Source organism: Camelus bactrianus, chromosome 16, assembly GCF_048773025.1.
Source record: "Camelus bactrianus isolate YW-2024 breed Bactrian camel chromosome 16, ASM4877302v1, whole genome shotgun sequence".
NCBI lineage: Eukaryota > Metazoa > Chordata > Mammalia > Artiodactyla > Camelidae > Camelus > Camelus bactrianus.
The window spans coordinates 57692561-57705925 of NC_133554.1; the positions used below are offsets into that span (position 1 = coordinate 57692561).

Sequence of the window (13365 nt, forward strand, 5' to 3'; positions counted from 1 at the left end):
TTGGGAAGACGCCCACCAAGACAGAGAATGGGTACAAGGTGGGGGGAAGGGGCGGCACACGTGAGCCTCGCAGAGCGAGTGGGGGGCCCTGGGCCACAGCGGAGGCGGCCAGGCGCCAAGCCCCCAGTTAGAGCCCGGTACATCTGTTGGGGTGGCTAGAGGACAGGCGACAGAACCCCGCAGACACCTGCCAGCAGGAGGCGCTGCTGCAATGCAGACGCTGGGGATGGGGAGACGGCACTCGGGCTGGTGACTGCGTGGGGGCGACTCTTTTTATAGCAAGCAAACAAACTGTTTTGTTTTAAGAAGACAACAAGAGAGAAAGAAACAAAGAAAGAATGTTTCAGGAAAAGTTGTAAGAGCCGTGTCGGTGGGCCGAGGGGAGGAGGGCGAGGAGCCAGGCAGGCTGCGGCTGGGGTCTGCCCTGGCCCCCAGGACAGCTGAGTGTAGCTGGCCACGAGGCAGGCCAGGGGTCGACGGCCCCCAGCCCACACTGCGCGTGACTCACCCGCACTGGGAGCCGGAGCCGGAGCCGGAGCCGGCAGCGGCAGGGGCATGGCCACTCCATAGCCAGTGGGGCCACCGGTCAGTGATGGGAGAGCAGGGCACGGCCCAGCCCTGAGCCCCCACCCACCATGCTGCCCTGGGGACCCGCGGGTCTCATATTCCTGAGCTGGTCTGAGAGGAACCCTCCCTGACTTCCCTCTCCCTCACCTCCCTTCCCCGTCACCTCCTTGCTCTAAACCAAGAACTGATTCAGTGCGCTGCAACACCCTGCCAGGGCCTCCCAAGGCCGCACCACCCACCCCACCCACCCAACCCCAGGTCCAGAGCCGACACTGTGCCTGCCCCCTCTCCTCCCTTTGTTCTGTCCTCGGAGACACCGGAGCCGCTAGTCAGGGAGAAGGCTCCATCCCATAATAACCCAGGAAAACGTCTTTATTATTATTTTTCTTCCCTCCAGAAACAATCTTGCACGACCCTGCCCAGCGCACGCCACAGGGACAGCAGGGCCACGGGCCGGGCGCCTCCTCCGGCCCTGCCCGCCCAGCGAGCAGATGGCGGCGTGGGCGTTAGGTACCGGCCTCCTGGCAGTCCGAACATCTGTTCCCGTTAGAAAATGCTAATTGCCATCAATCAGGACAGCACCTACCCACATTTACATGCAAGCACACACGCGCACACACACAAAATACATCTAAATTTCTCCAAGCGCACACTCCCTGCATGATAACTAGGCGGTCGATGCCTCAGGCTGATGCCTCCCCAAAGGCTCTGAGGGGCTGCCTAGCCTCTCCAGGACCTGCCCTGGACTCACAGCAAGGAAGCAGGTTAAGGAGTGGATAGACGGGCTCTGCCCCTGCCAAGGCCTCTCGTCTGCCCGCCAGGGGGTGGACACGGGTCCACGGGCTCTGTGCAGTGGGGTCAAGTCCCCTGGACAGAAGGCCTGCAGAAACAGGACGTTCCTTTGAGCTCTCCTTCTCTAGCTGGATGGGGCGTCTGCATCAGCGGCCTCTCCCTAAGCAAAGGTTCTGGATGTCTCACACCTCCTAGGAACAACCCGGCTGGATCTTTCAGCCTGGACGTCTGCCTCACTTCCAAGTCTGAAGGGCAGTCCGCACCCAACACGCTCTGCGGCTCCGTGCACAGCCTGAAGGTGGCCTCCTCCGGGTGTGCATTCTACCCCCCCCCCCCCCCGTGGTGCCAGGACAGGTTCCTCCCGCACTCAGGTGTCAGGTGGGACTGCGCCCTGGTGGCCAGCCTCCATCCCCCATCCTGGGGCCCTGGGCTTCACTAGACCCTTGGACCACCATTTGGCGGACATCCGCCGCTTCCCCAGACCCCGGGGATCTGGAAGCGCCCTGGAAGCCGGGGGCACAGCGCTTCCCACCATGAAGTCTTCTCTTCCCGAAGGAGCGCAGACCCAGGCTGCACCCCACCCCCACCACGGGAAGGCAGTCTACAGAGATCCACGGTACAGACAATGGTGACCTCAGCCACAGTGTGAAATCTGAGGACCCCAGCGCGTCCAGAAGGAGGACTTGGAGGGTCAGCCCGTTCTTTAAGGAGAGAGGAGCACCCTCCTGACAGTCCTTCTCCATCCCACTCCCCCACCCCCAACACACACACAACTCGAAGCAAGCAAGCGGTTCCACTCAGCTTCCTCCTGAGCGGCAGGTTGCTATGGAGCCCGGGGACTGGTCTGAGTGGTCAGCTCAGACAACTGAAGGAGAGGCGTCCGTGTGGTCGATGAGTGAGGCCCAGGGGATCCAGGCCACCAGGTGGGAGAAAAGGACAGGGGACGCAGCTGGCGGGCGACCTCCCGACAGTGTAGAATCCCTGCCGCCCGTGAACCCCACATGGGGCTGCCCCCACTCCCACGAGCGACAGGAAGCCGCACACGGCTACACGAGATGGTTAGGAGAGGCCACTGGGTCACGCCTCCCCATTTGCTCTAGTGTGACAGCCACAAATGTCTCCAGACACTGCCAGTGTGCCCTGGGGCACACGGCTGCCCTGAGCTGATGGGCCCTAGCGGGAAAGCCTCACAGATGACAACTGTGACCCAGGTGGTTGTGGGATGGCCAGGAGGGGGGGCGGTGCAGGGGGCAGGACAGGTTGGGGCTAGAGCTGGATGGCCTTGGGTGTCACAGCCAGATGCCACATGACATACGTCAGTCTGACCATCAATCCAGAGGCTCCTCTGGCACACTTCCACGTCCCATCCACCTTCTGCCTGGCTTTCCTCCCCTCCATTCTCATTTCCCACTTCACAGCTTTCCTGCCCTCACTGGACGGCTGAGGCCTGAGAGCCAATAGGGTTCCCAGCTAAGCATGAAAGACTGCAGGGCAAGGACACAGCACTGTTGTCACTTCTCCCCATCCCCACCCCTGTAAGGTCAAAAGAGGATGAAGTTTAAAAATAAAATTTGCAATAATAATAATGACAATAATAAGCAATGACTTCCAGAGAGAGAGGGAGCAGATGGATGGATGACAATTGGTGATGGATGGATGGACGGATGGATGGATACACATACACACAGATGGATGTACTGGTCTTCCTCCCTCCACCCACAGCTGGACGCTGCGGGATCTGTGACCCCAGGAAGCAGACTCCTCTCCAGGTTCCAGTCCCCGCTGGTAAGCGTCCCCTGCTCCAGCAGGAAGGGGCGGCAGCTTGCCGAGCTGGAGCCAGGAGAACACGCGGGAAGGCGGGAAGGCCCTCCTCTGATTGCGGAGGGCCACCTCCAGACCTAGGCTCCTCCCACAGAGAAACACACCTCGCAGGGTGCTCTGAGGGTTAAATAAGAGCCCAGCGTGAGAGGGTCACACACAGCGAGGGTTCTCCTGCAGACCACGGGCTGTATTTTATCCGTCTTTGCACCAGCCTATGCTTAGCTCAGAACGCACAGCACCAGGCTGTCTCCTGCCCTTAACGTCTCCATAAATGTTGGAGAGTGAATGCATACGTGCTTGGGTTTCATTCTAACTCAGGATGCCACCAGAGACATCACCCCACCCCTGTGGCCAACATGGGCGTGTCTGAGAGATCACGTCATCCCCAGTAGCCACCATGGGTACCGGAGGCGTCACCCCATCCACACAGAGAAGGAAGAGCAGAGATCGTTACCAGCAAACCCGGCAGCCTAGTGGATGTGGGGTGATGGCTGGGGGTGAGGCACCTTCACTCAGCAGTTCGTCTCTAGGCTACTGGGCCCCCCATGAACGTCAGAGTTATGTGAGGAGCCTCATCAAACCTCACAGACCACGGCATTAAAATTCATCCAGCCGCACCCACCCCCAACTCACATGCATCTCAGGTCAGAGCCCTTTCCCTACACCCCCCCAAAGTGCTTCCCAAACCAGGGAACCCACTCCCACCCACCCCCTCAGGCCCCTCAGGAAACAGTGATGAAACGGGGTAGCCAAGCCAGCATGCCCAGCGTTTCTTAAGCTTTCAGACATAGGATTTGGGGGAAATAGTACTGTTATGCTACAACCAGCACGAGCATATTGTGGACAAGATGTAAGATCTGCATGAATTTTTAAGACAACAAATAAGACTCCAAAGAAATGCCAGGCTTCCCAGGACCCCTTCTGGCATCAGACGCCCAGTCTTTCAGGAGTGCAGGTTTAATATTCCTGCCCTTTTGGAGTTTTCAGAGGAAACAGCCACACCTCCAGTGAAATGCTGTGTGTCTTCTAACACCCGGACGAGCCATTTAACCTCCCTGTGCCCGAGCACCGCCTGCCGAGCGCAGGTGCACACTCCCCCTCTGGGATGCACCATCACCTTAAAAAAAAAGTCTTTCCTTTAGACTCGGAGGAGAAAAACTCACTCAAATGAACTTCTTCATAGAAGATAAAGTAAGGCCTCAGCCTTCCTGGCCGCCCAGTGGAGGTGGGTCTTGGGTCCACGCACGCCTGGCTCTGGAGGCTGAAGGATGAGGGTCTCCCCCAGGAGTGGCAGAGCTCCTGGGAAGCAGGGTCAGAGTGCAATGCTCCAACGACACGCGGGGGGCCGAGAGCAAGGCAGTTTGCAAAGCGTGTATGGGGCCAAGTGAAATACTAAATTATTTAAAAATCATTACGTTCTTGCCTTGGGAATTCTTTTCATGTTTGGGCTTTTTGTTTTTTTGGAGGGGAGAGGAAATTAGGTTTATTTATTTATTTATTTGTTTGTTTGTTTGTTTAAGCGGAGGTGCTGGGGACTGAACCCAGGACCTCATGCACACTAACTAAACATGTGCTCTGCACTGAGCTGCACCCTGCCCCCGCCTTGGGAACTTTCTGTGCAGCAGAAGGGTCTAGAAGTGTGGCCGATCCAGAGACATTCTGGCTCACACACAAGAGACAACTTTTGAAGGCCACGTGCGGTCACTCCTGGTGTGGGTGACATTTGTTTCAGTCGTGCGGGTGTCCGCTTCCTTGGCTGCAGACAGCACCATGGAAATGAAGACGACATCAACCTACAGCCTCTAAGCTGAGCAGAGCATTTAAAGCCTGATCGCCGTCTGCAAGGTCCTGCTATGAGAGCAGGCGCCCTCTTTACTCGGGAGACGCCCTCGCGTGAGTGATGTGCTCCCGCCCCGCGGACGGGTCCACCACGGGGCACGGGCCTCCATCACACTGGGGCGGAGGGAGAGCACCTGAAGGGAGACAACAGTGAACGTCTAGGACATGTCAAGACGTCGTGCGGAGGGCCTTCGAGGGACCCTGCTTCGTGCAGGGCTGTGGGAAGAACACAGAGGCAGCAGAAGCCTGTGCGCCTAAGACACCCACGAGAGGAAAGGAGGCGCAGGCTCGGGAGGAGCTTCCGTGGGCAGCCCCGGGACCTGCTCCCCGAGCCTTCCACTGCCCGCCGAGGATGGGGAGCGACGGAACCAGGGGGCAGAAGACGCAGAGGGGCAGGGCCTGGCCCACGCCAGCACCGCATCCCTCCCGAAGCACTCCTCGGAGCCCGGGACGCTGGGCGCGCCTGTGGGGATCCCTCCGCGACAAACCGCAGAGGCCGCGCTGTCTTGGAAGAGGCAGTGTCAACTTTAAAAAAAAGTTTTTATTTTGAAATAATTTAAGATTCAAAGAAATTGCGAAAGCAGCACAGAGAGTTCTCATGAATTGTGTCCCCTCCGCATTAAATGCGGAGGCCCTAACCCCCAGGACCTCAGAGCGTGGCCGTGCTTGGAGACAGGGTCTTGAAGGAGGGGATGACGGTTAAACGAGATCACGGGGGGGGGGGGGGGGCCCTAGTCCAACCTGACTGAGTCCCTGCAGGTGAAGGCGCAGACACTCACAGAGGGACGACCACGTGAGGATACGGGGCCATCTGCACGGCCGGGAGAGAGGCCTCAGGGGGAGCCCCCTGCCCGCACCCTGATCGCGGACGGCCAGTCTCCGGAACTGTGAACAAGCAGCTTTGTGTTCGCCACCCAGCCTGGCGCTCCGTAAGGGCGGCCCGCGTAGACAAATGCAGCCCCGTGCACGGCTGCGCCCTCAAGCCAGGCGCCGCCCCGGGGCCCCCAGGCGGCCACGGAGCTTGCTTGACCTCGCCCGTTCTGCGACCCGGCACGGGCGCCCTCTCTGCGCGTGCTCCTCGCGCTGCCTGTGGCAACGGCCTCGTCTTTTTTCTGATTGACTGCAGACCTATATTTTGGTTTTCAAAAAAGGCTATACAAATGGGCTTACTGGAAAAATGGAGTAAAAAGACATACAAAATACAGAGCCCGATTTCTTACCATTAGCATCAACAGACACCGAGTTAGACAGAAAACTGCTCTTTGGCTGTAGAAGGTTCTAAACACCCCCCCCCCCATTTCTGGCTTCATCTTGTAGATCCAGGGGCAGCAGCTCGGCCTCAGATCTCACCCTGAGTGGCTCTGATTTGGATCATAGAGTCACATGTCCTCAGCCAGTGTTGCCACCAGAGAGCAGCTGTGGGTTCAAATTCTGGATGGCCTCATGCTAACCATCCATCCGTGGCTCAGTGTCCTCAGGGAATCCAGCTTCCAGGGCTGTTGTGAGGATTAAAGAGATGACACGTGCCAGTCTTGAGCTGAGAACCGTGGATATGATACCTGCACGCACCTGTTGTCCCGGGATGTCAGCGGGACCAGTCTCCAAGCCCTAAGTCCTGCTCTGGAAACTCCAGGCACACAGACGTCTCCCACGTGAGGCTGCTTTGTGAGTGTGTTATTCGATCTTTGTTGAACTTGAGTTTGTCTTCTGATTGCTTCCAGGTCCTCCCAGAATGCAGGCATCCTGCTGAACCCCTGCTGGGAGCTGCAGGGGGCCACACCCTGCGAGCTTCTGGTAGTTCCAGGCGTTACTCAACAGCACTCAGCGACACAAGGTCACTCACAACACCGTCTGCCCCCACACTCCACCTCCCCTCCCGCCCCATCTGTCCATGCGCCACCTCCCCTCCCGCCCCGAGAGAGAGAGACGGATGGCTCGGTTCCGCCTCCACGTGTTCCCTCCTACACGCGCACACACGCGCACAGACACACACGTGCACAGACACACGCACACACACACAGACACAACCAAAGTTGAGCTTATCTCGACCTCTCCTTCTAAATTAATGTTTCTTCCCGAGGCATCTGCAGACACTCCCTTTCTGCTCTTTGCCCCTCAGAGCACAGATGTCTTTGAAAGCTCCAGGCCTGGGGATACTTAATGCATCCTTGCAAATTGGATAAAAAAAATAATTTTCTCCCAATCCATAAAAATCCTTGCTGGCCAGTTTGCCCTTTGAGTGGAGTTCACCGCCAGCCTGCACAACGACGAAGAAGAACAAAGTGAAGGTTCCGTGGTATCAGATCCAGGGGCCCCGCCAGGCGCCCAGACAGCAGCGGGACCAGCCAGCTCTGGGTGAGGCTGGCTCAAGCACCCCCGTGGCCCCTTGAAAAGAACCCATTTTGAATCTAGAATCAGTGGATTTGTACAAACCCACGTAGAACCTGCTCACGCCCTCTGCCTAGGACATCCCTAAGTCCCAAGTTCGGTACCAGGACTGCGTGTGACACTTGCACACGTGTATCAACACAACATGCTTCAGCATGAAGCTCGTCCCTCCCTTCCTCCACCCATCCGCCGGCTGCTGTTGACGGTGACAATCACCTACAGCTTGGCCTAGACGACACGGCCCGGATGGCGATGGCCCACCACCTTCCGGGGGATGGACCGTGCACACACGACAAGGACCGGGGAGGGCGTTCTCCCGGGGGCCACCCACCCCCAGTGGACTTCTGTATCCATAGACGGCAGTGCAGCCGGAAGCAGGCCGTGTCCGGCCTCAGCTCCCCCCTGTCCCCCAGTACCTACGCTCCTTCCTCTGTCGGCCTCTCCCGCCTCCCCCAGCTCGGGAGTCACACCTCGATCATTTCATCCTCTTGTAACCACCGGACCCCTCGGCCTTGAGAGCCTCCTCATTTCTAACCTGCCATGTGCCCGACCACCTCCCTCCCCCAAGACCTCCCTCCCTCCCCTCCCCAGGCCCCTCTCTGACTTACCCTTCCACTCCCATCCCTCGGGCCCCACAGCCCCGCAGGGAGACCCTTGCTGGCCCAGCTCTGGAACAGCTCCCACGACGAACGGCACAAACTGTTTACACTTAGGTTTTGATTTGGGGTCTGGCTTCTCAATGCTTAGTTTGCTCTCAAGACCCATGTCTGCAGTGGGCTGGTGGGAAGTGGGCAACATAGAAAGGACCCCAGGCAGTCAGCACGCAGAGCACTGCCGCATCTTGGATGACGGAGGACCTACGACCTGCAGGTGGGGGTTTTCAAGAAGCCCCTCTCACAGCTCCAGGTGTTCCAGCCTTCACCTCCTAACTGGCTTCAAAATGACCAACAGTAGCACTTCTCCTGGGCAGGGGGCATGTAGAGTTCGTGTTATCTGGGCTCCCCTCCCCCCACTGAGGGTCCCTGGAGGATACAGTAGGTAGAACTGTGTCCCCAGAAGGAGATGTTGAAATCCTGGCCCCCAGCACCTGTGAGTGTGACCTTATTTGGACCTCGGGTCTTTGCAGATGACTCAAGTCAAGACGACGCCCTGCTGGAGTCGGGCCTGACCCACGGCCGGGGTCTGTATAAGGTGAGGGAAACTCGGACACACGTACGTGCGCAGAGGGGCCTGCGGTGTGAAGACACAGGCACAGACAGACACAGAGAGGAGAAGCCACTGGTGACGGAGGCAGAGACTGGAACCCAAGGTCGCCGAAGACAGCCGGCGACCACGGAATCTGGAGAGAGAACAGGGCCCCACTGACGCCTCAGTGGCAGACCTCCAGCCCCCAGAGACGTGCGAGAATAAATCTCTCTTGTTTTAAGGCCCCCATTCTGTGGTCCTTCACGCAGCCTCAGGACCCTTCCACGGAGCATTTGAATATGGAGCCCTCCCACCGACAGGCTCCCCATCCCAACGCCCTGGGCTCCGATGAGACGGCTGCTGATTCCTGCCACTCCTTCTCCGACTGTTTCCATCTGGGGACCAGCCAGCAGTGCTTCCCTTCCAGCCCCAGAGCTGAAGCTACATCTGGAAACCCTTCTCACCCTTAATTGTTCTTAATGCTTTAACACACTGAGTGGCTAACGGGCTCTAATTGGACAGCCCCAGTGCGGGGGGGGGGGGGCAGGGACAGCTCCCGGCTGCTCACTCCCACAGCTCAAAGGTCACCCACAAAAAATACTAGTCTGTTCTCTGATTTTTTTTAAGAAACTGCCAACAAGCAGTTTCATACTGCAACGAAGAAATACAAGGCAAAGAAAAGGATAGCAAAGAAGCCAAAAGCAGATGGGACAAAATATCACCAGTGCCACCGAGGTTTGTGACATCTGTCTGGGACAGACAGAAGGGTTCTTGGAGGCAAATCTGGCACCAGTCAATTAGTGGGGGTTAAAAAGCCTGGAAGATTCCAGCCACAGTGAAGCAGGGGCCAGGCCTTCCTCACTCAATTAGGGGAGGGGGTGCGGGGGGAGAGAGAGAGAACATGAAAAAGGTTCCAGGTTCTCCCCCTTCCTCGGGGGCACCCCCCCAGAACTTGTTCCAGCAGTAAATGTCCAGAGGCGGGGAGCAAAGCTGATCTCAGCGCCCTCCCAAATCTTCTTTTCCAAATTCCTTTAGCAATAGAAGAGCAACCACAGGTGATTCCAGAAGGACCCATCTTCCCAAAAGCTGTCTCAAGCTGAAGTCTTCGAAATAAAATTATCAGGCATGAGAAGAAGACACCCCTGCAAGAAGGGCGGCTCACCAGCCTCACGGTCCGGGTGGGCGTCACCTGTCCTACCCAGCAGCCACCGGGGCTCCCTCACGCGTGGCAGGAACGTATTAACTGCACGTGTCAGAGAAACATCCCATTAGCTTCTGGTGTAACTAGATAAAGTCACGCTCTCCCTCTCCCCACCACGGGGAGACATTCACCTCGATGCTCTAGAAAGCTCCATGTGCATTAATACTGCTGATGCGGGCAGCTTTGCCGCGGCTTGGCCCCCCGAGGGTGCCATGTGACGGATTCCAGTTTAACAGCTTTTAAAAACAAGCAGACAAGAGATGAGTGTGATGGATGGTGCAGGAAGCGAGCTCATCCGGGAGTGATTTATGGGAAGTCGCGTGTTGCTGCCCAGGGGTCCCCTCCCCCAGGGCGGGGGCCGGGCAGACAGAGGGGGTCTCATGCTGGGGGGGGCAGCCGCCCAGAGTGTGCCAGCCCCAGGGCGCTCACGCCCGCCCCACCATGTGCAGCGGCCCCTGCTTTGGCCACACGCTGTCCCCTGCACTTGAAAAAGTGCCGTTGGCCCAGCCCAAACCCGTTCTTCATGAGCAGGAGGAGTAAACCTTGGTGCAGACTTCCCCTTCTCCCCTCTGAGGGGCCAGAGGTCAGAGCAGAAGACTTTGTTCATCAGTCGGCTCCAAATCAGAGGTGCTCCCCCACCCCCAAAAAACATCTGGAAAAGGAACAGCCAGCTGTGCTCTCTGCTTCGGCTGCGTGACCCTGCCCCACAGCACTGTGGTTGGGAGGATTCAGGCTGGCCGATGAGAGTGGTGACAGAGGGCGGAGAGGAAGGGGAGGGCTGGGGACAGGGGCCGGTGACGTCGACGGGGAGTTTCTGTTCCTGACACGGGCAGGCGGGTCCCCTCCCTGTTGACCTGAGGCACCTCTGCCCCCGGTCCCAGCCACTGCACACGAGAGACAAATCTCATTTTGCAGCAGATTAATTTCAGCCCATGTTTTTAATAAGGACTCAGAATTTACTACACAGTAAAATCCAAATCAAATCCATATTTAAAGGATCAGCCTCAGAATGGGATCTAATTTATGGCACCCTTTCCGAGGCAGAGAAAGGGAGCCAGCGATGGGGCGACAGCTGGGAGGAGACGGCTTCCTCCCACGCCCTCCTCTGACCCCTTCCTGCCCCCACCTGAGCCCTGGGCCCCACGAAGGACACGTCTGCGGTGCCGGGGAGCTGCACCAGACAGGCCCGCATGCCACAGGGAGTAGACCGGCCTCACTCAAGGGGGCAGAGGTTCCTGCAGGCTCTTCCCTGCAGTTTCTCCCTCCCTGATCCCGGAGCGCCCCAGGGAGCACTTCCTCTGGGCGACCTTCCACTGCGAGCGGGCGTAGAAGACACACACGTGCAGAAATTCCCTGCGCTCCTGTATTGGCTCCTCACCTCCCCCAGCTGCCATCCCCCAAACCTCCATCCCCAAGGCGGGCTCTTCCCCAAAGTGCCTGCTCCCACTGCGCATGATCAAGTCAGGGCGACGGGGCCTCTGAGAGCGGGAAGCCGATGGGATGCCTGCTGCCTCTCCCTCGCTTTCTTTCCAGACCTCAGCTCTCAGGGGCGCCCAGGGGGTGGGTTGGCAGCTCCCTCTGAAGCCTGCACCTGGATGCCATCGGGACCGAGGCACCGCCGCAGGGCGCGAGGGCACCTGCACACCTGACGGTGATCCCTGTGCCTGGCCCGCTCCCTTCAGAGACCTGCCACCCGCCTGAAGGGGATCAGAAGGTGACACATGGAGCCCGGCTCCCTCTGCAGGCTTCATGCTGCCCAGGGCGAACGGGACATGAGGGTCTTCCCTCTGATGCTTCTCCCCCCGGGCTTCACCCCACTGGAAAGGAGAAGACCCTTGATGCTCACTCCCTGTTTCACAACTTCAGACATGCCTTCGGGAGCTACAAGGGGCTGGAAGAGGTGTGTGCACCCAGAAACAGCCCTGGGCCCAAAGGAGCTTACACACGACCCCACTGACCTCTGAATACCAGAGCCGCCACCCGGACCAGTCAGTCTGGTGCTTTCCACTTCGATGACACCAATGATTTACCTTCTTAGGAGAATGCTGGTTCTCAGACCCACAGAAAGGCGAGGCTGGGCCCTGCACCCTCCTTCAAGGAGGCAGCAAGGAGAAATATCTTCCGAGGAGTCAGGGAGACAATCCACAGTCCCCTGCCTGCAGGATGCAGACGCTCTGCTGCCCTTCCCGCAGGGATAGAGCCACATACACTTGCTTAGAGCCAGGAGCCCAAGATTCAGGAGACAGAGCATGAACCTCGGGGTCACTAGGACTGCACTGAGGTCAGCCCCAAACTGTGTGTCCAGTGAGGTCGCTTCAGAGAGCTGGTAAAGCTGCTATCTCAGTGCACACGGCGGTAAAGAGGAAGTGGGGACGGAGCCCCAACTCTGGTTTCACAGCAAAGCTGTGGGAGCCCCGGAGAGGCAGCTTCAGAAAGTCCTGGGGGGTGGGGCCCTCTGGATGGCCACGTGGCCTTGCACCTCCATCCCAGGGCAGTTGGGGGCATATGGTCTTCCTTGCTGGGCTCTCTAAGGGGCCGCCAATGGCTTAGGAAGTGGGGCGACAGTGTGATTTCAGTGTAGAAGACATGTTGTCTAAAATTCTCATCTCCGGCACATCCCCAGACCCTCTGCCTTCTTCATCCTGGGTCCATCACACAGCCGCCCCCTCCCCCCCCGGGACAAGCAGCGGCTTCCTTGCCCCGCTCTGACCTCCCTCCCTCCCCGGCTGTGCTGGCAGGGCAAGCCGTCCTAACTCTACAGAAGAGCATGAAGCTCCAGTCTGTCCAGGAGGACCCTCCCAGACCTCTTCCATGTGCACCCTCTGAAATAAAACCGTAATCCTAAGTGTAGCTCTTTCTGGGGTTCTGCAAGTCACTCTAGCAAACTGTCAAAACTGAGGGGGTCGTAGGAACCCTCAAGTTTGCAGCCAGGTGGTCAGAAGGGGAAGCGGCCCCCAGAGACAGTGGGATCTGCCAGTAACTCCGGGCAGCTTGTGCCACTGGAGGGGGAATGGGGTGATCACAGGGCTACAGGGGATGTGGCAGCAGGACACGGAACTGTGCAGGGGAAAAGTCAGGCCCCAACCTTGGCCTTATGGCATTTCGCGCTGACACCAGACAGTGGACACTACATCCTGTCCACCCTCCTTCCTGGGATAACAATCGCACAGCCAGGCTGATGGCTTTCAGCAGCCGCTCCGTACAAAATCCCACCCGCGGCGGTACCGGGGATCTGGTGACTCTCCCCGTCCCGCTCCCTGAAGCCACAAAAGACACTTCAATCTGCAAACCGGAGCCAACAGAAGGTCCCTGCAATTCTCTTGTGCAAAATAAAATTGCCACACTAAGATGTTTTTCCACAAATGCAAACTCCAAGGAAGGGTGTTGGGGGCAGGCGGCGGCCTTACCTGGTAGTGGAAGGGGGGGCTCTGCTTTAGCGGTAGCAGGGAGGCCCCCCTGGGGTTCTTTCTGGACCTTCCTTGGGGTGGAGGGTTACCAGGGAAGGGCGAGATTCAGCTCGAAAAGCTTCAGGCTCTCAGACACAGATTTTCTACCTGAAGGAGAAGAAAAGA

The 13365-nt window shown here is 58.2% G+C and overlaps 1 protein-coding gene across 5 annotated transcripts in view; it reads right to left on the bottom strand.

Moving 5' to 3' along the window:
• RBFOX3 (RNA binding fox-1 homolog 3) overlaps positions 1-13365 on the bottom strand; it is a 424204-nt gene that overhangs the window by 305651 nt on the left and 105188 nt on the right. For all 5 annotated transcript variants that reach the window (XM_074343847.1, XM_074343842.1, XM_074343843.1 and 2 more), the window contains one exon: positions 13201-13347. The gene's annotated coding sequence lies outside the window, so the exon portion shown is untranslated. The remainder of the gene's footprint in view (positions 1-13200; positions 13348-13365) is intronic.